Raw genomic sequence first — 14,243 nt, forward strand, 5'->3', positions numbered from 1 at the left:
GTGTGAGTGTTACGTGGCTCTGCCTGGAGCTGGGCTGTGTTCAGTGGCTGCCCCCGCGCCTGGGGTCCGGTTCCCTTGTTGGTTTGCTGTTTCCCTTCCGGACGTCTTTGGGTTCCCTACACCCTCCTTCTTAAATAGAGTCTGCATTTTTCAGCTCTTTCATTTGTAACCTTCCGCCATCACACCAGAGCCTGGTTGGCGCTGAGGTGTTGGGGAGGGCAAGGGTTTCAGGGCCTTATGACTACATTTAATTTTTTTTAGCTGGCCTGAGTTCTGCAGCTGTGACTTTCAGAAGTGGCTTTGACCTTTTTATCCCCCCTCACTGAGACAAGAGGGCTGGAGGCTGGGAAGGCAGTGGGAACACAGCTTCCTTGGAGGGTGGGCTTTCTTACTGAGAACAGAAGCCTCGGGGATATCTGATTATTCCCCTGCCCCCTGTCCTTCCCTGATGTATCATTTCCCTCCCAGTCTCGGCCTCCGATCTTCATCCTGAGACCCAGCTGGGAGAAAGGCTACAAAAGCCTGGGCCCCCCAGGGAGATGTTTCATCTCTGAAATCAGCCCCCAGAAGGCCACCTGCTGCCGTGTGGGTCCCACCAGCTCCTGGCCCGCAGCCCCTGCTCCCCGTGAGCTGATCCCAGCTGTGATTCTCCGCACCTCCCGTCGTCTCCCCACTCGTCAGGGTGGCCGTTTGCCTCGGGACCTCGATTCTGCACTAGACCCAAGTTGTTGATTTTCAGTTTGCTCATCTTATTTTCATACGGTGAGGACTGGGGTGATGACCTTCAAGCTCTTTTTATGCTGGAGAAGGTGAAGCTGGGAGTCTCAGTGTATTCTGATACCTGGTGCCACGCCAGCCTGGCAGGTGCTTCCCCTGTGGGAGGAGAGGGATCCTCACCACTGGCCCCAGTTCCTTGCTGGTGACGTGCCTTGCGCCGCCCTGCCTTTCTGTCCTGACCGAGCGGTGGTCTTGCACAGGCTGGTTACCGCGTGGCTTTGCCGTAAAACCTTCTGTAGGCATAACTCCACCTCTGTGCGTCCCCAGCTGAGCCAAGCGCCAGCCCTAATCCAAAGGCTGTGGGATCTGTCCTGGCTGCGTCTGTGTGTGACCCGAGGTGTGTGACATGAAGTGCGAGAGTCAGGATGGTCACCAAGGTCAAGCAGCTGGTTCGGTGGGCAGGCTGCGCTTGGGTGTGAGCGGAGGACGCGGAGTGGCTGAGAGTTGTGACTTTGATCTGAATGTCGACTGTGCCATCAGGGGGACCTCACGCAGGCTCCTGTCCCCAGCTTCTCGTGGCTCCTGCTTGGTGTCCACACGTCCTGGGCAGCACAGTCCCCAAGCTACAGGGCCTGAGGGCGTCCGCCCAGCTCCCTGCCCCCACCCCAGCCCCCTCCCAACAGCGTCCTGCCCTGTGGCCTGCGCGATCTGTGAAAGAAAAGACCAGCTGGTGCCGTTCACCCTGCTCCACACCTCCGAGCTTCCCCTAAACTAAAACCGAGGCGCCGGCCCCTAGTGGACGAGGCCTGGGCCGCTGTGGTACTTCCTCCTGGGCCCCCGGGTGCTCACCTGCTGGGTGGCCCTGTTCCGGCCGTGTGATCTTCCTGCTTCTCAGCCTGTGCAAGCTCTTCCTGGGTGCTCCTAGGCCCACCCTCTCCCCGGGCCGGCGGCTCCTCGCACGACCCCCTTCAGCACCGCCTCCCCCCACCCCCCCATGGCCTGGCCCTGTCCTGGTCAGCCCGCACTCTCTCGCCACCCCCCCCCCCCCACATGCTCTTCCCCCTGCCAGGCCTCGTGCAAGCGGAGAGCGCGCTCCCACTCGTCAGTCGTCTCGGGAGGGCCCATGGATCAGGACGCCCAGCTCGGGGCCCTTGGGAGCCACACCTGCTCGCTGTGTAGGCGTTTGCTCCTTTTCTTACCGTCCCTAGTTTCCTGCAGGAAATCAAGGTCTGCTTTTCTCCCGTCTGTGTGCTGAGCACGTGGCCTTCAAAGCGCCTTCATCTGTGGAGGAAAGAATGAAGCTGGAAGAAGCCGGTGTCACGGGGGGGGCGGGGCCAGAGTCACGGAGGGGGAGGGGCCAGAGTCATGGGGAGGGGAGCCGACGCCACCAGGGGGTGGTGTCAGGGGTGTCCGGAGTCACGGGGAGGGGGTGGTGTCACGGGGGGGGGGGCGCGGTGTCACGGGGGGGGGGCGGCATCATGCGGGGCCGGCGTCACGTGGGGGGGCGGCATCACAGGGGGGGTGGCACGGGGGAAGGACAGGACCACAGGGGCCCGGGCGCGATTCCCGGAGTGGCCCCCCCCCACTCCCTGCAGGTGAAGTTTCCACGCGTCCCGGGGGGCCCAGCGGCAGTTGTCTGAAGACCCCCCACTCGTGGGAGGCAGGAGACGAAAGGCGAGGTTCCGGGTGGGGGCAGGAGAGGAGGGGAGAACGTTAAGCCAGTAAAAGCCCCTTTTACATGTGCGGCTGTGAAACTTTTATATAGAGATTTCTCAACACAAGACATGAATAGTAACCGTGCTTTCTTTTCAGTAACTGCCAAAGCCTCAGCCCCCGTGACGCCCTCTGCAAGCTGGGCGATCCCCGGGCGCCCCGCCCCGGGCAGGAGGCCCCCGGGGAAGGAGGTCGGTGTCCAGGCCGGCCTGGGACTCGGGCAGCCGCTTCAGAGGGCGCCATCCGGGGTCTGCCCACCCGTCTCTCCCCGGCCAGGGGCGAGGCCGCCTCCCGGCCGCAGAACCTGGTCCACAGCAACCTCCAGCGGCCTGTTCCAGAACCTTCTCCCCTCCCAGGACCGACCTCGGGGTGGATCCCAGATGATCTCATGCTCCATTTGGGGCTCGATTCTGCCACCCTTTGGCCGTGGGACGTTGGCGATCCCCCCCTACCCCGTGCTGGGCCTCAGCTGTCCAAGGGGACAGAGGCCCGGTCAGTCAGCCCCTGTGACTCTGGCTGTGCTGATGGAGCGTGAGACCAGCCGGGAGGGACGCAGGCCCTGGCTGAGCAGGACCCTGGGGTCCCGGGGTCCAGGTGGGGGGCCGGGGGGGGTGGGTGGAGGCCAGAACCAGGGGAAAAGATGCACCCCTCCTTCTCTTCCTCCTCCCCCAGCTCACCCCTCCCTCTCATCCCACAAATAAAACGACTTCCTTAGCGGTTCTGGGAGGTCGGGCTCACTGTTAAAAGCGAGCAAGCTGTAGTGTCTGCTTCCACTCCTACACCCGCTGGCATTTTGAGCCCTCGATGTCACAGGCTGGCTGTACCCCGGCAGCCCGTCACACAGGTAATGATGTACGCGGGGATACTCAAGTGCGGGCTCTTGAGCCCTGACTGCGGACCGCAGGGCGGGCACACCTGTCCCTGCCACCCACTCCTCCCCACCACCGCTCCCTGAGGGCACGGTCTTCAACCACAGCTGACGAAGCAGGGCGCCAGGGATGGGACAGATGTGTGCAGGGTTCACGGGCCTCCTGACTCCAGGCCCCGGGCTGCTTCTCCTTGACGGCCTGCGGATCAGTGTGTGCATGTGTGTGCAAATATACATAAGTGCTTGTGTATGAGAGTGCTTGTGTGCATATTTTTGAGTGTGTGTGAAGGTACACGTGTGAGCACACACGCAGTATACATGTATATGTGCGCACCCACGTTAGAGCAGATGTGTGCACGTGCACACATGTGTTTGTGCATACGTGCGTTTGTGAGGCTGTGTGTGTTTGTATATGTGTGCACACATGTGGACTCGTGTGTGCAGGTGTGTGCGTGTGACCATATGTGTACATTTGTGCGTTCATGTGGGTGTATACATACACACGAGTGCATGGGTGTGTGTGTGTCTACGTGTTGGCATGTGTGTGCCCGTGTGCATGTTGGAGTGTGTACATATGTATGTGAGTGTGTGCACGTGTGTGCATGTTGGAGTGTGTAAATACAGATGGGAGTGTGTGCCCATGTGCATGTTGGAGTGTGTACATATGTGTGTGCACACGTGTGTGCATGTTGGAGTGTGTACACATATGTGTGTGTGCATGTTTCAGTGTGTAAATATAGACGGGAGTGTGTGCGCGTGTGTTCATGTTGGAGTGTGTACACATGTGTGTGTGAGTGCAAGCCCACATCTCACTGCACATCTCAGTGGAGAAATGGAGGTAGTTTCCTCACACGCAGGCCTCCCTCACTGAGGACCTGCCCCCCTAACACGACCCTGTCCGTGTCCTCAGGCGCCTCCCCCACCCCTGCACGGCGTCCTCCAGCGCCAGGGAACTGTGACCTCCCTCCCCAGGGCAGGCCCTCCTTCCTAGGTCCTCCAAGAGGGCCCTTCACGCACCTGCATCATCTCTCTGCTGATGAAGGTCTCTTGAAATTGCAAGTCAGGTGGCGTTTCTCCGAGGTCTCCCTGGAGGGGCCCCGCCCGAGTCCACAGCACGGGGGTCTGTGCTCGTCAACACAGAGGGGCAGGCTTGGCCGCCGTCATCCTCCCCATCTTAATTAGGCTGTAAGTCTGGTGGTGACAGGGGCCTGTCTCTTGATCCTCAGAGTCCCCAGCCCCGCCCCATCCATGGAAAAGGCTCTCCGGAGACAAGGAATGGTCAGCTCGGCTGAAGAACCAGAGCCGGAGGCACATCCTCCCTCCCTTGCTTCGCCGTGTTTCTATTCCACGCAGCCCCCAATTGCAGCAGGGCTGTCTGTGCAGGCCCCTGGGGAGCAGTGGCACCAGGTGCGTGGAGACTCATCAGCTCCATGGCTGGTCTTTCCAGAACACACGGCCCTCTCAGCAGACAGGACCCTGAGCAGGACCGGTCCATTAGGAAGACACTGAGGGCTACAGAGCAGGAGCCTTGAATGATCCGCACCTTCCTATCAGTCTTCCCTACCTCACGCGGCAGACCTGGGCCTGCACAGAGCCCCAGCCCAGCCCCAGCCATTACCTGGTGAGTTTGCAAATGGCGGCCGGTCCCCATGTGCTCTGACCAATTGGGTTATCTTTGGGGAAAACCTGAGCTCTGCTCCGGCTCAAGAAGCCACTCCGTGCCCAGGTTTCCTCAGCGTCTTCAAGATGCCGACTATGTGAGGCTGCTCCTGGCCCCTGAAGGTGGGCATGGGCCCCCTGCCCTCCAGACTTGGTCTCACTTGCTGGCATCCAGTGTAAAGGACCCCCAGCTCCTTCCACAAGCAGATGCGCACCTCACGCAGCCACCTACTGCTCACACTCAGTTTGGGAACTTACGTTTACATTCAGCGTCAGGTGAAAAGCACTTTTGTTTTATTACACAGAACTTTTCACGGCAATTTTAAATGCTGAATAATGGCCCATCAAGTGGATCTTCCATAGTTTACTTACTTGCTGCTCTCCCCGCTGCCCCCACAAAAACACCATTGATGTGCTCTTGCCTGTTGGCTCATGTTCTGCAAAGAACCTCGTGGACCCTCCACTGGACAGGACGGTTCGGGAGGGCCCAACTGAAGTCAGGGAGGCCAGTGGGAGGCTGCTGCAATGCCCATGGTCTTGGGCAGAGCATGCCTACATGCCTTCATTGTACGTTACGTTGAAGATCTTTTTCCCCCCTGCTGAGAATCCGAACAACTCAAAATCTAGTTCTTGGTCTCACTCAGCTTCGTACAGTGAACACTTCACACAGAGTCTGGTCCCAGGAAGTATCCAGTGAACTTGGACTGAACACTGAGTGAGTGGTGAGCTGTCAGGAGAAGCAGAGGCCGTGAACCTCATGCAGGTCAGAGAAGGCTCATCGAGGACCTGATCGGACTCCGGGATACCTGGCATGGGGGAGAGGAGCATCTCAGAGAGCAAAGTTAGCACCAAGGGGCAAAAGCTAGAGGATGTCGATTGAGGTTCCAATAAGGAAGACTTTCAGTGAAGAGGGGTTTCCATTGGGAATGGCTGATCAAAAGGGGGAGTTACCTCATCACTTTCTGGTTCCTACCAGTGCTTAGTTTTCTTCACAGTCTGGATACCTTTAACATATTACACAAGTGCTTGTTTATTTTTACCTGTCTTTCCTCGTAGAGGGAAAGAATTTTTTTCACTACTAGAGCCCCAATTACTCTAACTGTGTAGCATACATTGTAGACCCTCAAATAGCATGTTCTGAATGAACAGAGGATAAGTGGGTAGATGGATGCATGTATGGGTGGACCACTGTATGGGTGGATGGGTGGATGGATGGATGGATAAGTAAGTGGGTGGATGGATGGAGGGATGGATGGAGGGATGGATGGAGGGATGGATGGATGGACAGATGATAGATGGATGGATGATAAATGGATGGATGGATGGATGGATGGACGGATGGAGAGATGATAGATGGATGGATGATAAATGGATGGATGGACAGACAGATGGAAGAATAAGTGGATGGATGGATGAACGAGTGGGGGGTGGGTGGATGGATGAGTGGATGGATATGGTTGGACTAGACAATCTCCAAAGTGCCATCCAATTATGGAATTTACCTGCTAAGGTCTGCCTCCTTTACTGCATTATCTCCCCAGCTTTTTGACCTTGAATAACTTGAAGTGGCTCCCTGGGTGTGCTTTGTCTGCATCTTCTCCACATCCACCTCCTGGTTGAATGCCTGCTCCTTTCTACTTGTTGTCACCTTGGACTGGAAGTCTGTCCTCTCCTACCACAGTGCAGTTGAGCAAAAGAGGTAACTGAGCCCAGTGTTTGCCAAGTTCCTATCACGTGGTAACAGGTGGCCCGAAAAACAACATTACTTTTATGAATGCGTTTGGGAAAACAGTGCCTTAGGTCCTTCCCTTGGAGATTCAAAATGCTCAGTCCCGTTTCTAAGGCTCTAAAATGCCCTGTCCACCAGGTTAACCTGTGTAATGAAAGGTTCTCCAAATTAGTTCACCGCGAAGCCCTTCCATTGTCAGGAATGAACGACATCACTGAGTGAGTGCCACTGTGGACCTGGGCTTGCGCAGAACTAGGCTAGAACCTGGGGTCCGTGTTCCACCAGCGACAGCGTCACCTCCTCGTGTCTTTCCTTATGAAACAGGATCTCAGCAGGGGACATAAGAAGTAAGAGAAAACATGAGATCATTTTGCTCGGCACCTGGTGTGTATAAACTCAAAAGTGCCATATGTTCATTAGTTATCATTCTTATTATTTATTTTTATCGAGGTGCAATTCACGTTGAACGTTGTATTAGTTTCAGGTGCACGATGTGATGATTCCATATTTGCACACACCACGAAGTGAGCACCACAATAAATGTGACGAACACCTGTGATCATACGTACTTCCAAGTTTTATCACGTGCTGAGAACTCTTAAGGTCTGTCCTCTTAGCACCTTTCAAATACGCAACCCAGTGTTGTTGATGATGGCCCCCCCCCCCCAGCCGCACATCACGTCTCTGTGAGTTTGTTATTTTATAGCTGGAAGTTGGTCCCTTGGCAACCCCTCACGCATTTTACCCACCCCCGTCCCAGCTCCAGTAATGCCAGTCTGCTCTGTGTGTGCAAGCTGGGGTCATACAGGGTCGTCCTTCCCTGTGTGACTTACTTCACGTAGCACGATGATCTCAAGGTCCATCCGTGTTGTAAGTGGTAAGATCTCATTCTGTTTCATGCTGACCAACATCCCACTGTATATATACACCACCTCTTTACCCATCCATCCATCCATGGACACGGAGGCAGAATTATCGTTTTCGTTGTGCTAAAACACACACCACTGGACACGTACAAGCAGTGACACGAAAGACATTGGCAGTGTGACACAGCTGTCACCATCATCTGCTTCCACACTTCATCACCCCAGATGGACACCCGTACAAACATGTTAGCAATCATTCTCTGCTCCTCCAGCCTCTGGTGGACATGAGCCCACTTTCTGTGTCCGTGGGTTTGCCCACCGTGAACACCGCGCGTCCGTGGAATCATATGATACGTGGTCTTTGGTGACTGGTCCTTTCGCCAAACGCCACGTTTTCAAGGTTAAGCCCGTGGCAGCCCGTGTGGGTGCTGTGGCGTTCGGCGCCCGAGGAACACACAGGCTGCTTTCCCATTCGTCATCTGATGGCCTTCTGGGTGGATGTTGAGAAGAGGGCGCCAGGAACACGCACGTGCGTGTTCCTGTTTGGTTATCACTGTAACAAGGATCATGAGAGTTCACGGGCCTAGGGAAGAGCGCTTGGGTTCTCACGGGCCCCTCGCTCTGTCCTCTGCAGCTGGAGATCCGCGAAATCTGGCACTGTGTGCACGACTTCCCACACACACTGTGGACGAGGACCCCGACCCCAGAGCTGCAGCCCGGGGTTGCACTGGGATGGACCCCCCGGCACCGCCTGTCCCCCGCGCTGTCACTTCTGTTCGTATTTGTTTTTGCCTCGCGCTGTGACAGACTGGGGTTCAAAGCCGCCCGATGGGGGACTTCCCAGAGATTGGGAGAGGCTCTCCGTCATCAGCCCTTGGCAGGCGGGACCAGCTCATTTCCTGCCCGGTTCTGATACCGTTGCCCGGCTCACGGCGTCTCCTGCTCGTCAGAGGGGAACAATGAGGCCGAGGGTCACCCCCTTCCCTCGGGATCCGGTCCACGTCGTCAGAGTCCGTGAGGGCCTCGTTTTCGCGACCCACACACACGTCCCGGTAGAACGCCCATGCGGCACGACCGCCCCGGCTGGTGTGGAACACAAGAGGGGCACTGCCAGATGCACGCCCGCCCGCGGTTACGGCGTAAACAGGGAACCACCGAGACGCAGAAAAGCAAGACCCGGGTTTGTCCTTCACTCTGCCGGAAGGCACAAGCCTCCAACCCATCTCGGAAAAGGCTACGCACCAGCCGTCTCAGCGAGCAAGGCGGACGGCCGGTGCTCTGGGGAGCCGGGAGGAGAGCCACGCTGACACGTGGCCTCAGGCACACGGGGCTGATTCCTCCCGGACAGAGGTCCCGAGGGGTAATGAGGCCGTTGGCTTGGGGATCTGGAGGGCCCCCCAAATGTCCCTTCCTTCCTTGTTCCACCGCCCCGGAGGGACTCTGGGGCGAGCCTCCATCCGGTTGGAGCCTTGTCGCTCTGTCTGTCCCTCTGTCCTCTGTCCGTGGCGGGCCTCACTAATTGGTCTCTGCACTCAGTGCCTCTGAGCCCAGACTCTTCCCCGCCACGCTTTGCGAGGTGGTGCGCCAAGCAGGCCCCTTCATTGAACAGGTGGTGAGCGGTCGTGCGTGTCTCCTTGGCTTGGAGTGTATTCTCTGCAGAGGTGTTTGTGAGATCGGAGGACCACACGTTCTTTCACAAGAGCACCTGGGCCCCTGCCGTGGGGAAGGCACTGGGCTTGGCACCCTGGGAACCTGACCACAACCAGACATCGTCCTTATGGTGGAGGAGCGAGTGGTCGGGAGGGAGGGCATCCGCTGTGCTCGGCATATAATGGGGGATGTGAGAACAGGAAGGCAAGACTCATAAGCTCTGCCGAGAGGAGAAAGGATGCCTCTGCAACGAGGCCGTGTCAACTGGGTTTCGAGGGATGAATAGGAGTTCATCAGGTAGAGGCTGTAACGTCTTCAGAGGCTCCGGCCCAGAGCGGGATAGGGAGTTCTGGGTTCCACAGGTGCTGCAGGGTGGCTGGAGGGCAGGTGTGTCTAAGGGAGTGAGTAAGAGAGAGGAGATGTGAGAGGCAGGCAGAGTGCTGAAAACCGAGGTTTTTGTGGGTGATGGCAAATCACTTTAAGTTTCTAAACAGGAAGTGACACAGTCCTATTTATGTGTAGAAGTGTTAAATTCAGTAGAGGCCTTGGGGCTCTTCCAGGGCCATGCGTTCATATGGAATCTCAGAGACCGCAGAGAGAGGGTGTGACGCAGAATCAGACTCCTCCCCTCCAGCCTCAGGGACGTCCCGGCAGAATCAGACTCCTCCCGGGCCTCCAAGGCCAGGCTCAGGGCCTCGGCTGTGCTCAGATCCCACACCTGGTCACAGGCCCGCCCTGCAGACGCTTCGGCCTCCAGAGACGGTCGGGAAGGTGCCGCCCGCGGGGGACTCCCCGCCAGTGCATTTGGTGGGTGGCCCGCTAAGGCCCCTCTGTCCCCACACGTGGTCCCTTATATAGTTCTGGCGCCTCCACGTGTCAGCGTTCCTTCAGGGGCAGAGAAAACAACAGGAGCCCTACAGACAGACAAGTGGACGCACAGCCTCACAACTCTCCCTTCCCTCTGCCGCCCTCCCTCCCCGCCCCTGCTCCCAGGGAGGCGGGCCTTCTCCGGGCTGGAGACTGAGGCAGGGAGCAGGTGTGAGTCTCATTTCACAGCTTTGCGACCAGAGACAGAAGTCCCCAGGGATCTCCGGCAGGCCGGTCATCGGGCCCCAGAGGCCGGGAAGTGGGTGCTAAACGGACCTGAGGGGACAATTGTCAGAGGGCGGGCGGAGTGCGGGAGTCTCTTGTCGTGTGTGCTAAAGGTGAGCACCTCGAGGGGATGTGAGGGAACCACAGGGCTCTGGGCTTTTACAGCGAGTTCACAGGCTTCCCCAACACGGCTTCCTTACGCTTGCCTTCCCCTAGTGTGGGGGTGGGGGAGGGAGAGAACAGAAAGAACTTTCCTTTATTTTATTTTATTTTATTTTACTTTTTCTCCAATTTGTAAAATCACGCCCTCTGAGAGCACAGTGCCTCCGGGCTCGAGTACAAAATTTGAAAACATTCAATTAAAAACCTGGGAGCAACCTTCGGGGGGCTGGGGTTAGCGCGGCCCAGCAGAGGCCGTCCGGGGCGTGCAGAGACCAGAGCAGGAGGAGCCGGGGTGGGGGGGGGCCTGCCTGGCCGGGTTCCAGGCCCTGGGCCCCGTCTGCAGGTGCGGCGGGCAGGGCCGCGAGGCTCAGGCTGGCGAGACGGCCACGCTGGGTCGGCGTTAATTGGAGGCTGGGGACTGCCGGGCCTGCACAGTCACGTCTCACTAGCAGACAGGCAGGTTTGCCGTGAGTGGGGGTGATGGTTCCAGGCATGTCCCCCATCCAGCGGGGCCTCCGTGCAGCCTCCTGGCTTGGGTGTCTCAGTGCCTTACCAGAGACGTCTCTCTCAAAACTGAGGGTCCCCCTTCATTCTGGGCCGGTCCTTGTCATGGGTCCCCTGTGTCCCCCCAGGTTCATGTTGAGTTCTTTTCTTTAACCTGACCTTATTTGGAAAATGGGATTCGTTAAGAGGAGGTCACGGGGAGGGCCCAAATCCCCTACCACTGGGATCCTCATAAAAAGTGGAAATTTGGGCACGAAGACACATACAGGGAGAAGTTTTTAGGTGAGCAGCGCCCCTCCCCCCCACCTCGCCCCACAGAATTCAGGGAGCGCCATGAGGGTCACCAGCCTCTGTGGCAGCTTTTCCAAGCACATCGCGAGCCCTGGAACTCAGTACTTGAGGGCCGTGTGGTGGGTCACCGTTCGTGAGAGCAGGTGCTTAGCTGGGGACACGGGGGAGAGAAACGTGTCCTTTCAGCCTCGGCAGGTACACGTCGGTGGGTCCAGGTGTGCAGTCTGAGCCGCTAGAATAAATCTTCCTGCAGGAAGGTGGCTGTGACATCACAGTTGTCACTTTGTCTGGGGGTGGGGGGAGAGTGCATTTGGGTAAAAATCCGCAACATGACCCCTTCTCGGTCGCCCACGGAATTACAACCTACAGCTGCTGTTTCTCTGTCCTGCCCAGCCTGCAAATCAAGCCTGCTTGTCCCCCGCTCACTGGGCTGCAGGGCCCGGACAGCAGAGGTTCAGACCCCGATTCAGACCCACAGTCACCCCGCCCGACCTGGAGCTGGCGGTGGATGGCAGGGCTCCCCTCTGATGGGCTCCTCCCCGCTCCCCGTCCCCCTGCCCCCCCCCCCCCCCCCCCCCGGTGCGTGAGCATCCTGATGAGTCCCCGCCCGCCCCCTCCCACCCCCCAGTGCACGTGGGTCGAGCAGGTGCAGAGAACAGCCGTCACCACAAGCCCCTTCCACCGTCGGGGGCCCTCACGCCATCGTCTCGATTGTCCCAACGTGTGAAGGTGGCTCTCCTGTGCCCCTGCTTGGGGACCATCTATCTCCTGGGCGCCGTTCTTGTTAAGGTTCTGCCCCCTTTCTCCATTTCTTGCAACAGAGGAAGAGTATTTCAGTCCTACCTGCGACGAGAGTGCGGTCCCTTTCCCGCCCCAGCTTTAAGAGGAGTTGAGTGGGTGTTGGTTCCTGGAACTTTCCCGTAGGATCACAAGTGCAGAGCCTCCCCGGGTGGGGTTGGGGCAGCCGAGCTGTGCCCCTCCCCGCTGGCCTTCAAGGTCTAGGGCTGTTCTCCTAACGCAGGTCCATGGCTGCCACGTGCTGGTCCACACTGAGGCTGCAGAAGGGGCCGTCTGGGGTGAGTCTTGGCCAGAACCGCAGCGGGACAGGCTCGCCTGCTCCTCCGACCTCTGACACTGAGCTCCCGGAATGTGGCCGCGGACACGGTGTGGGTGACGAGCAGAGCTGGGGCCTGGAGAGCCGGCGTCCCGCGCAGACCCCAGCCAGCGGCACGTGCCTTCCCTGCACCCTGGCGACGCCACGGGTCGTGCGGCCCCTTGTGACTTTGGTTTCTAAATGCCAGTCTATTTGTCACAAATCCTGACCGAGTTTTCCCCGGAAATGCACAAGCGCGCTGGACTTTGGGGGTTGATAACCCGGCTGCACCACTTTCTCTCGGTGAATTCGAAACCAACGCGGAATCGCTGAGGGACGCTTTGCAGCCCCCGCCCCCCCCCCGGTGTGGGGAGAGCCCTGCCACGGGGGGCAGAGCGCTCGCCTGGAAAGACGGAGAAACCCCTGCCCGCCGCAGACTCTGGACGGCATGGAGGGCTCGCCCCGCACAGCACAGGTCGTGGCCTCCCCCCTTGGAGGGCACAGCCCCACAGGGGCCGCGGATGCTGCGTGCGCACTCCCCCACCCGCCATCCCCGGGGGAGGACTGCGAGGCAGGCTTCCTCGTGGAAACAAGGGTCCGCACAACATGGACGTGACCCCGCCCCCCGCCCCGAACCCGCCCTCTCGACTGTTCCTGAAGCTCTGAGAAGCTCCTTCTACCCCAAGACCCCTGGAGTCTAGGAAGGGGACGAGGTCAACGGCGGCCTCGGGCCCTTTCTCTTTCTCTCTCCCCTCGCCCTCCCCTTTCTCCCAGCCCCTCCCACCAGAGCCTGCTCTCCCCGAAGGATGGGAGAGGACGGAGGCGCTTGGTGCGGTCAGTGGGGCGGGCCCGGGGTTGAGGGGCTCTGGAGCATCAGCGGCTGTGTGCAGGGGCTCTGTGAGGTGGGGCAGGCGGGCCGGCGGCCCCCGGGTGTCTGCAGGGGCTCTGTGTGGACTCTACTCCCCTCCAGCCAGCGTGCGGGGAAAAGCAGCAGTGCGTGTTCTGAGAGGCGCCCCTGATGTGCTGACGTCAGAGCGTTTTCAGCAGAAAGTCCGGGCTGGGCCTGACGCAGCGACGGGCTGGCCACTCGCTCTCGGAGCAAAACTTAACTGAGAGTGACAGGGCCGCCAGGACGGTGACAACGGTGACTGTGTCACACTCCGGGCACGAGGCTTCTTCAGCTCCTTTGCCCTGAAGCCCAGGCCACCACACGTGCAGAAGCACCAGGGGACGCTGCCCGGCCCGGCCGTGCAGGGCGGCCTTGGGACACGGCTCCGTGCTGTCCTTTCGTTTATCTGTGAGAGAGAGACAGAGCGTCAGTGGAGGAGGGGCAGAGAGAGAGGGAGACACAGAATCCCAAGCGGGCTCCAGGCTCGGAGCGGTCAGCACAGAGCCCAACGCGGGGCCTGAACCCACGAACCGCGAGATCGTGACCTGAGCCGAAGTCGCACGCTCTCCCGACTGAGCCGCCCTGGGGCCCCTCCATGCCGTCCTCACAGACGGGATCCCCCAGCTGGGATCCCTGAGACCCGGAAGGCGGTCGGGGTTCCTCCCCGAGTCCCATCCAGCACTTGCCCGTTTGCCTGTCTGTGAATCATTTATAACTGAGCAGCGGGGGGCCTGGTCACAAACACACCCGCCGCGTTTGGCTCTGCCCAGGGCTGCAGATGCCCCCTCCCGAGGTGCCTCAAACAAACAATTATCGCGGTCTTTACGGATACTGCGCGCGGAACTGCTTGTCAGACTTGGGAATATCACCTCTCTCGCGCGCGAACAGGTCGTTACAGTTTGCGCGGCAGTCGGATTCTGCTCTGGTTTTGTGGCATCGCGGAGATGTGACGAGCTCAGCAACGATTGCGGGAAACACGTGCCGTTGAGTCTTTGGAAAGAAGGACTGCA

General features: G+C 58.9%; 1 long non-coding RNA gene across 1 annotated transcript; it reads left to right on the forward strand.

The window, feature by feature from the left end:
* Positions 1–6,503: 6,503 nt before the first annotated feature.
* Positions 6,504–7,245, forward strand: LOC147578819 (uncharacterized). The gene is made up of 2 exons (XR_015253080.1): positions 6,504–6,656; positions 6,825–7,245. It is a non-coding gene; the product is annotated as an uncharacterized LOC147578819 (long non-coding RNA).
* The last annotated feature ends 6,998 nt before the right edge of the window (positions 7,246–14,243 follow it).

This window comes from Puma concolor, chromosome B4 (assembly GCF_028749965.1).
Source record: "Puma concolor isolate L17-30 chromosome B4, mPumCon1.1.hap2, whole genome shotgun sequence".
Classification (NCBI taxonomy): Eukaryota; Metazoa; Chordata; class Mammalia; order Carnivora; family Felidae; genus Puma; species Puma concolor.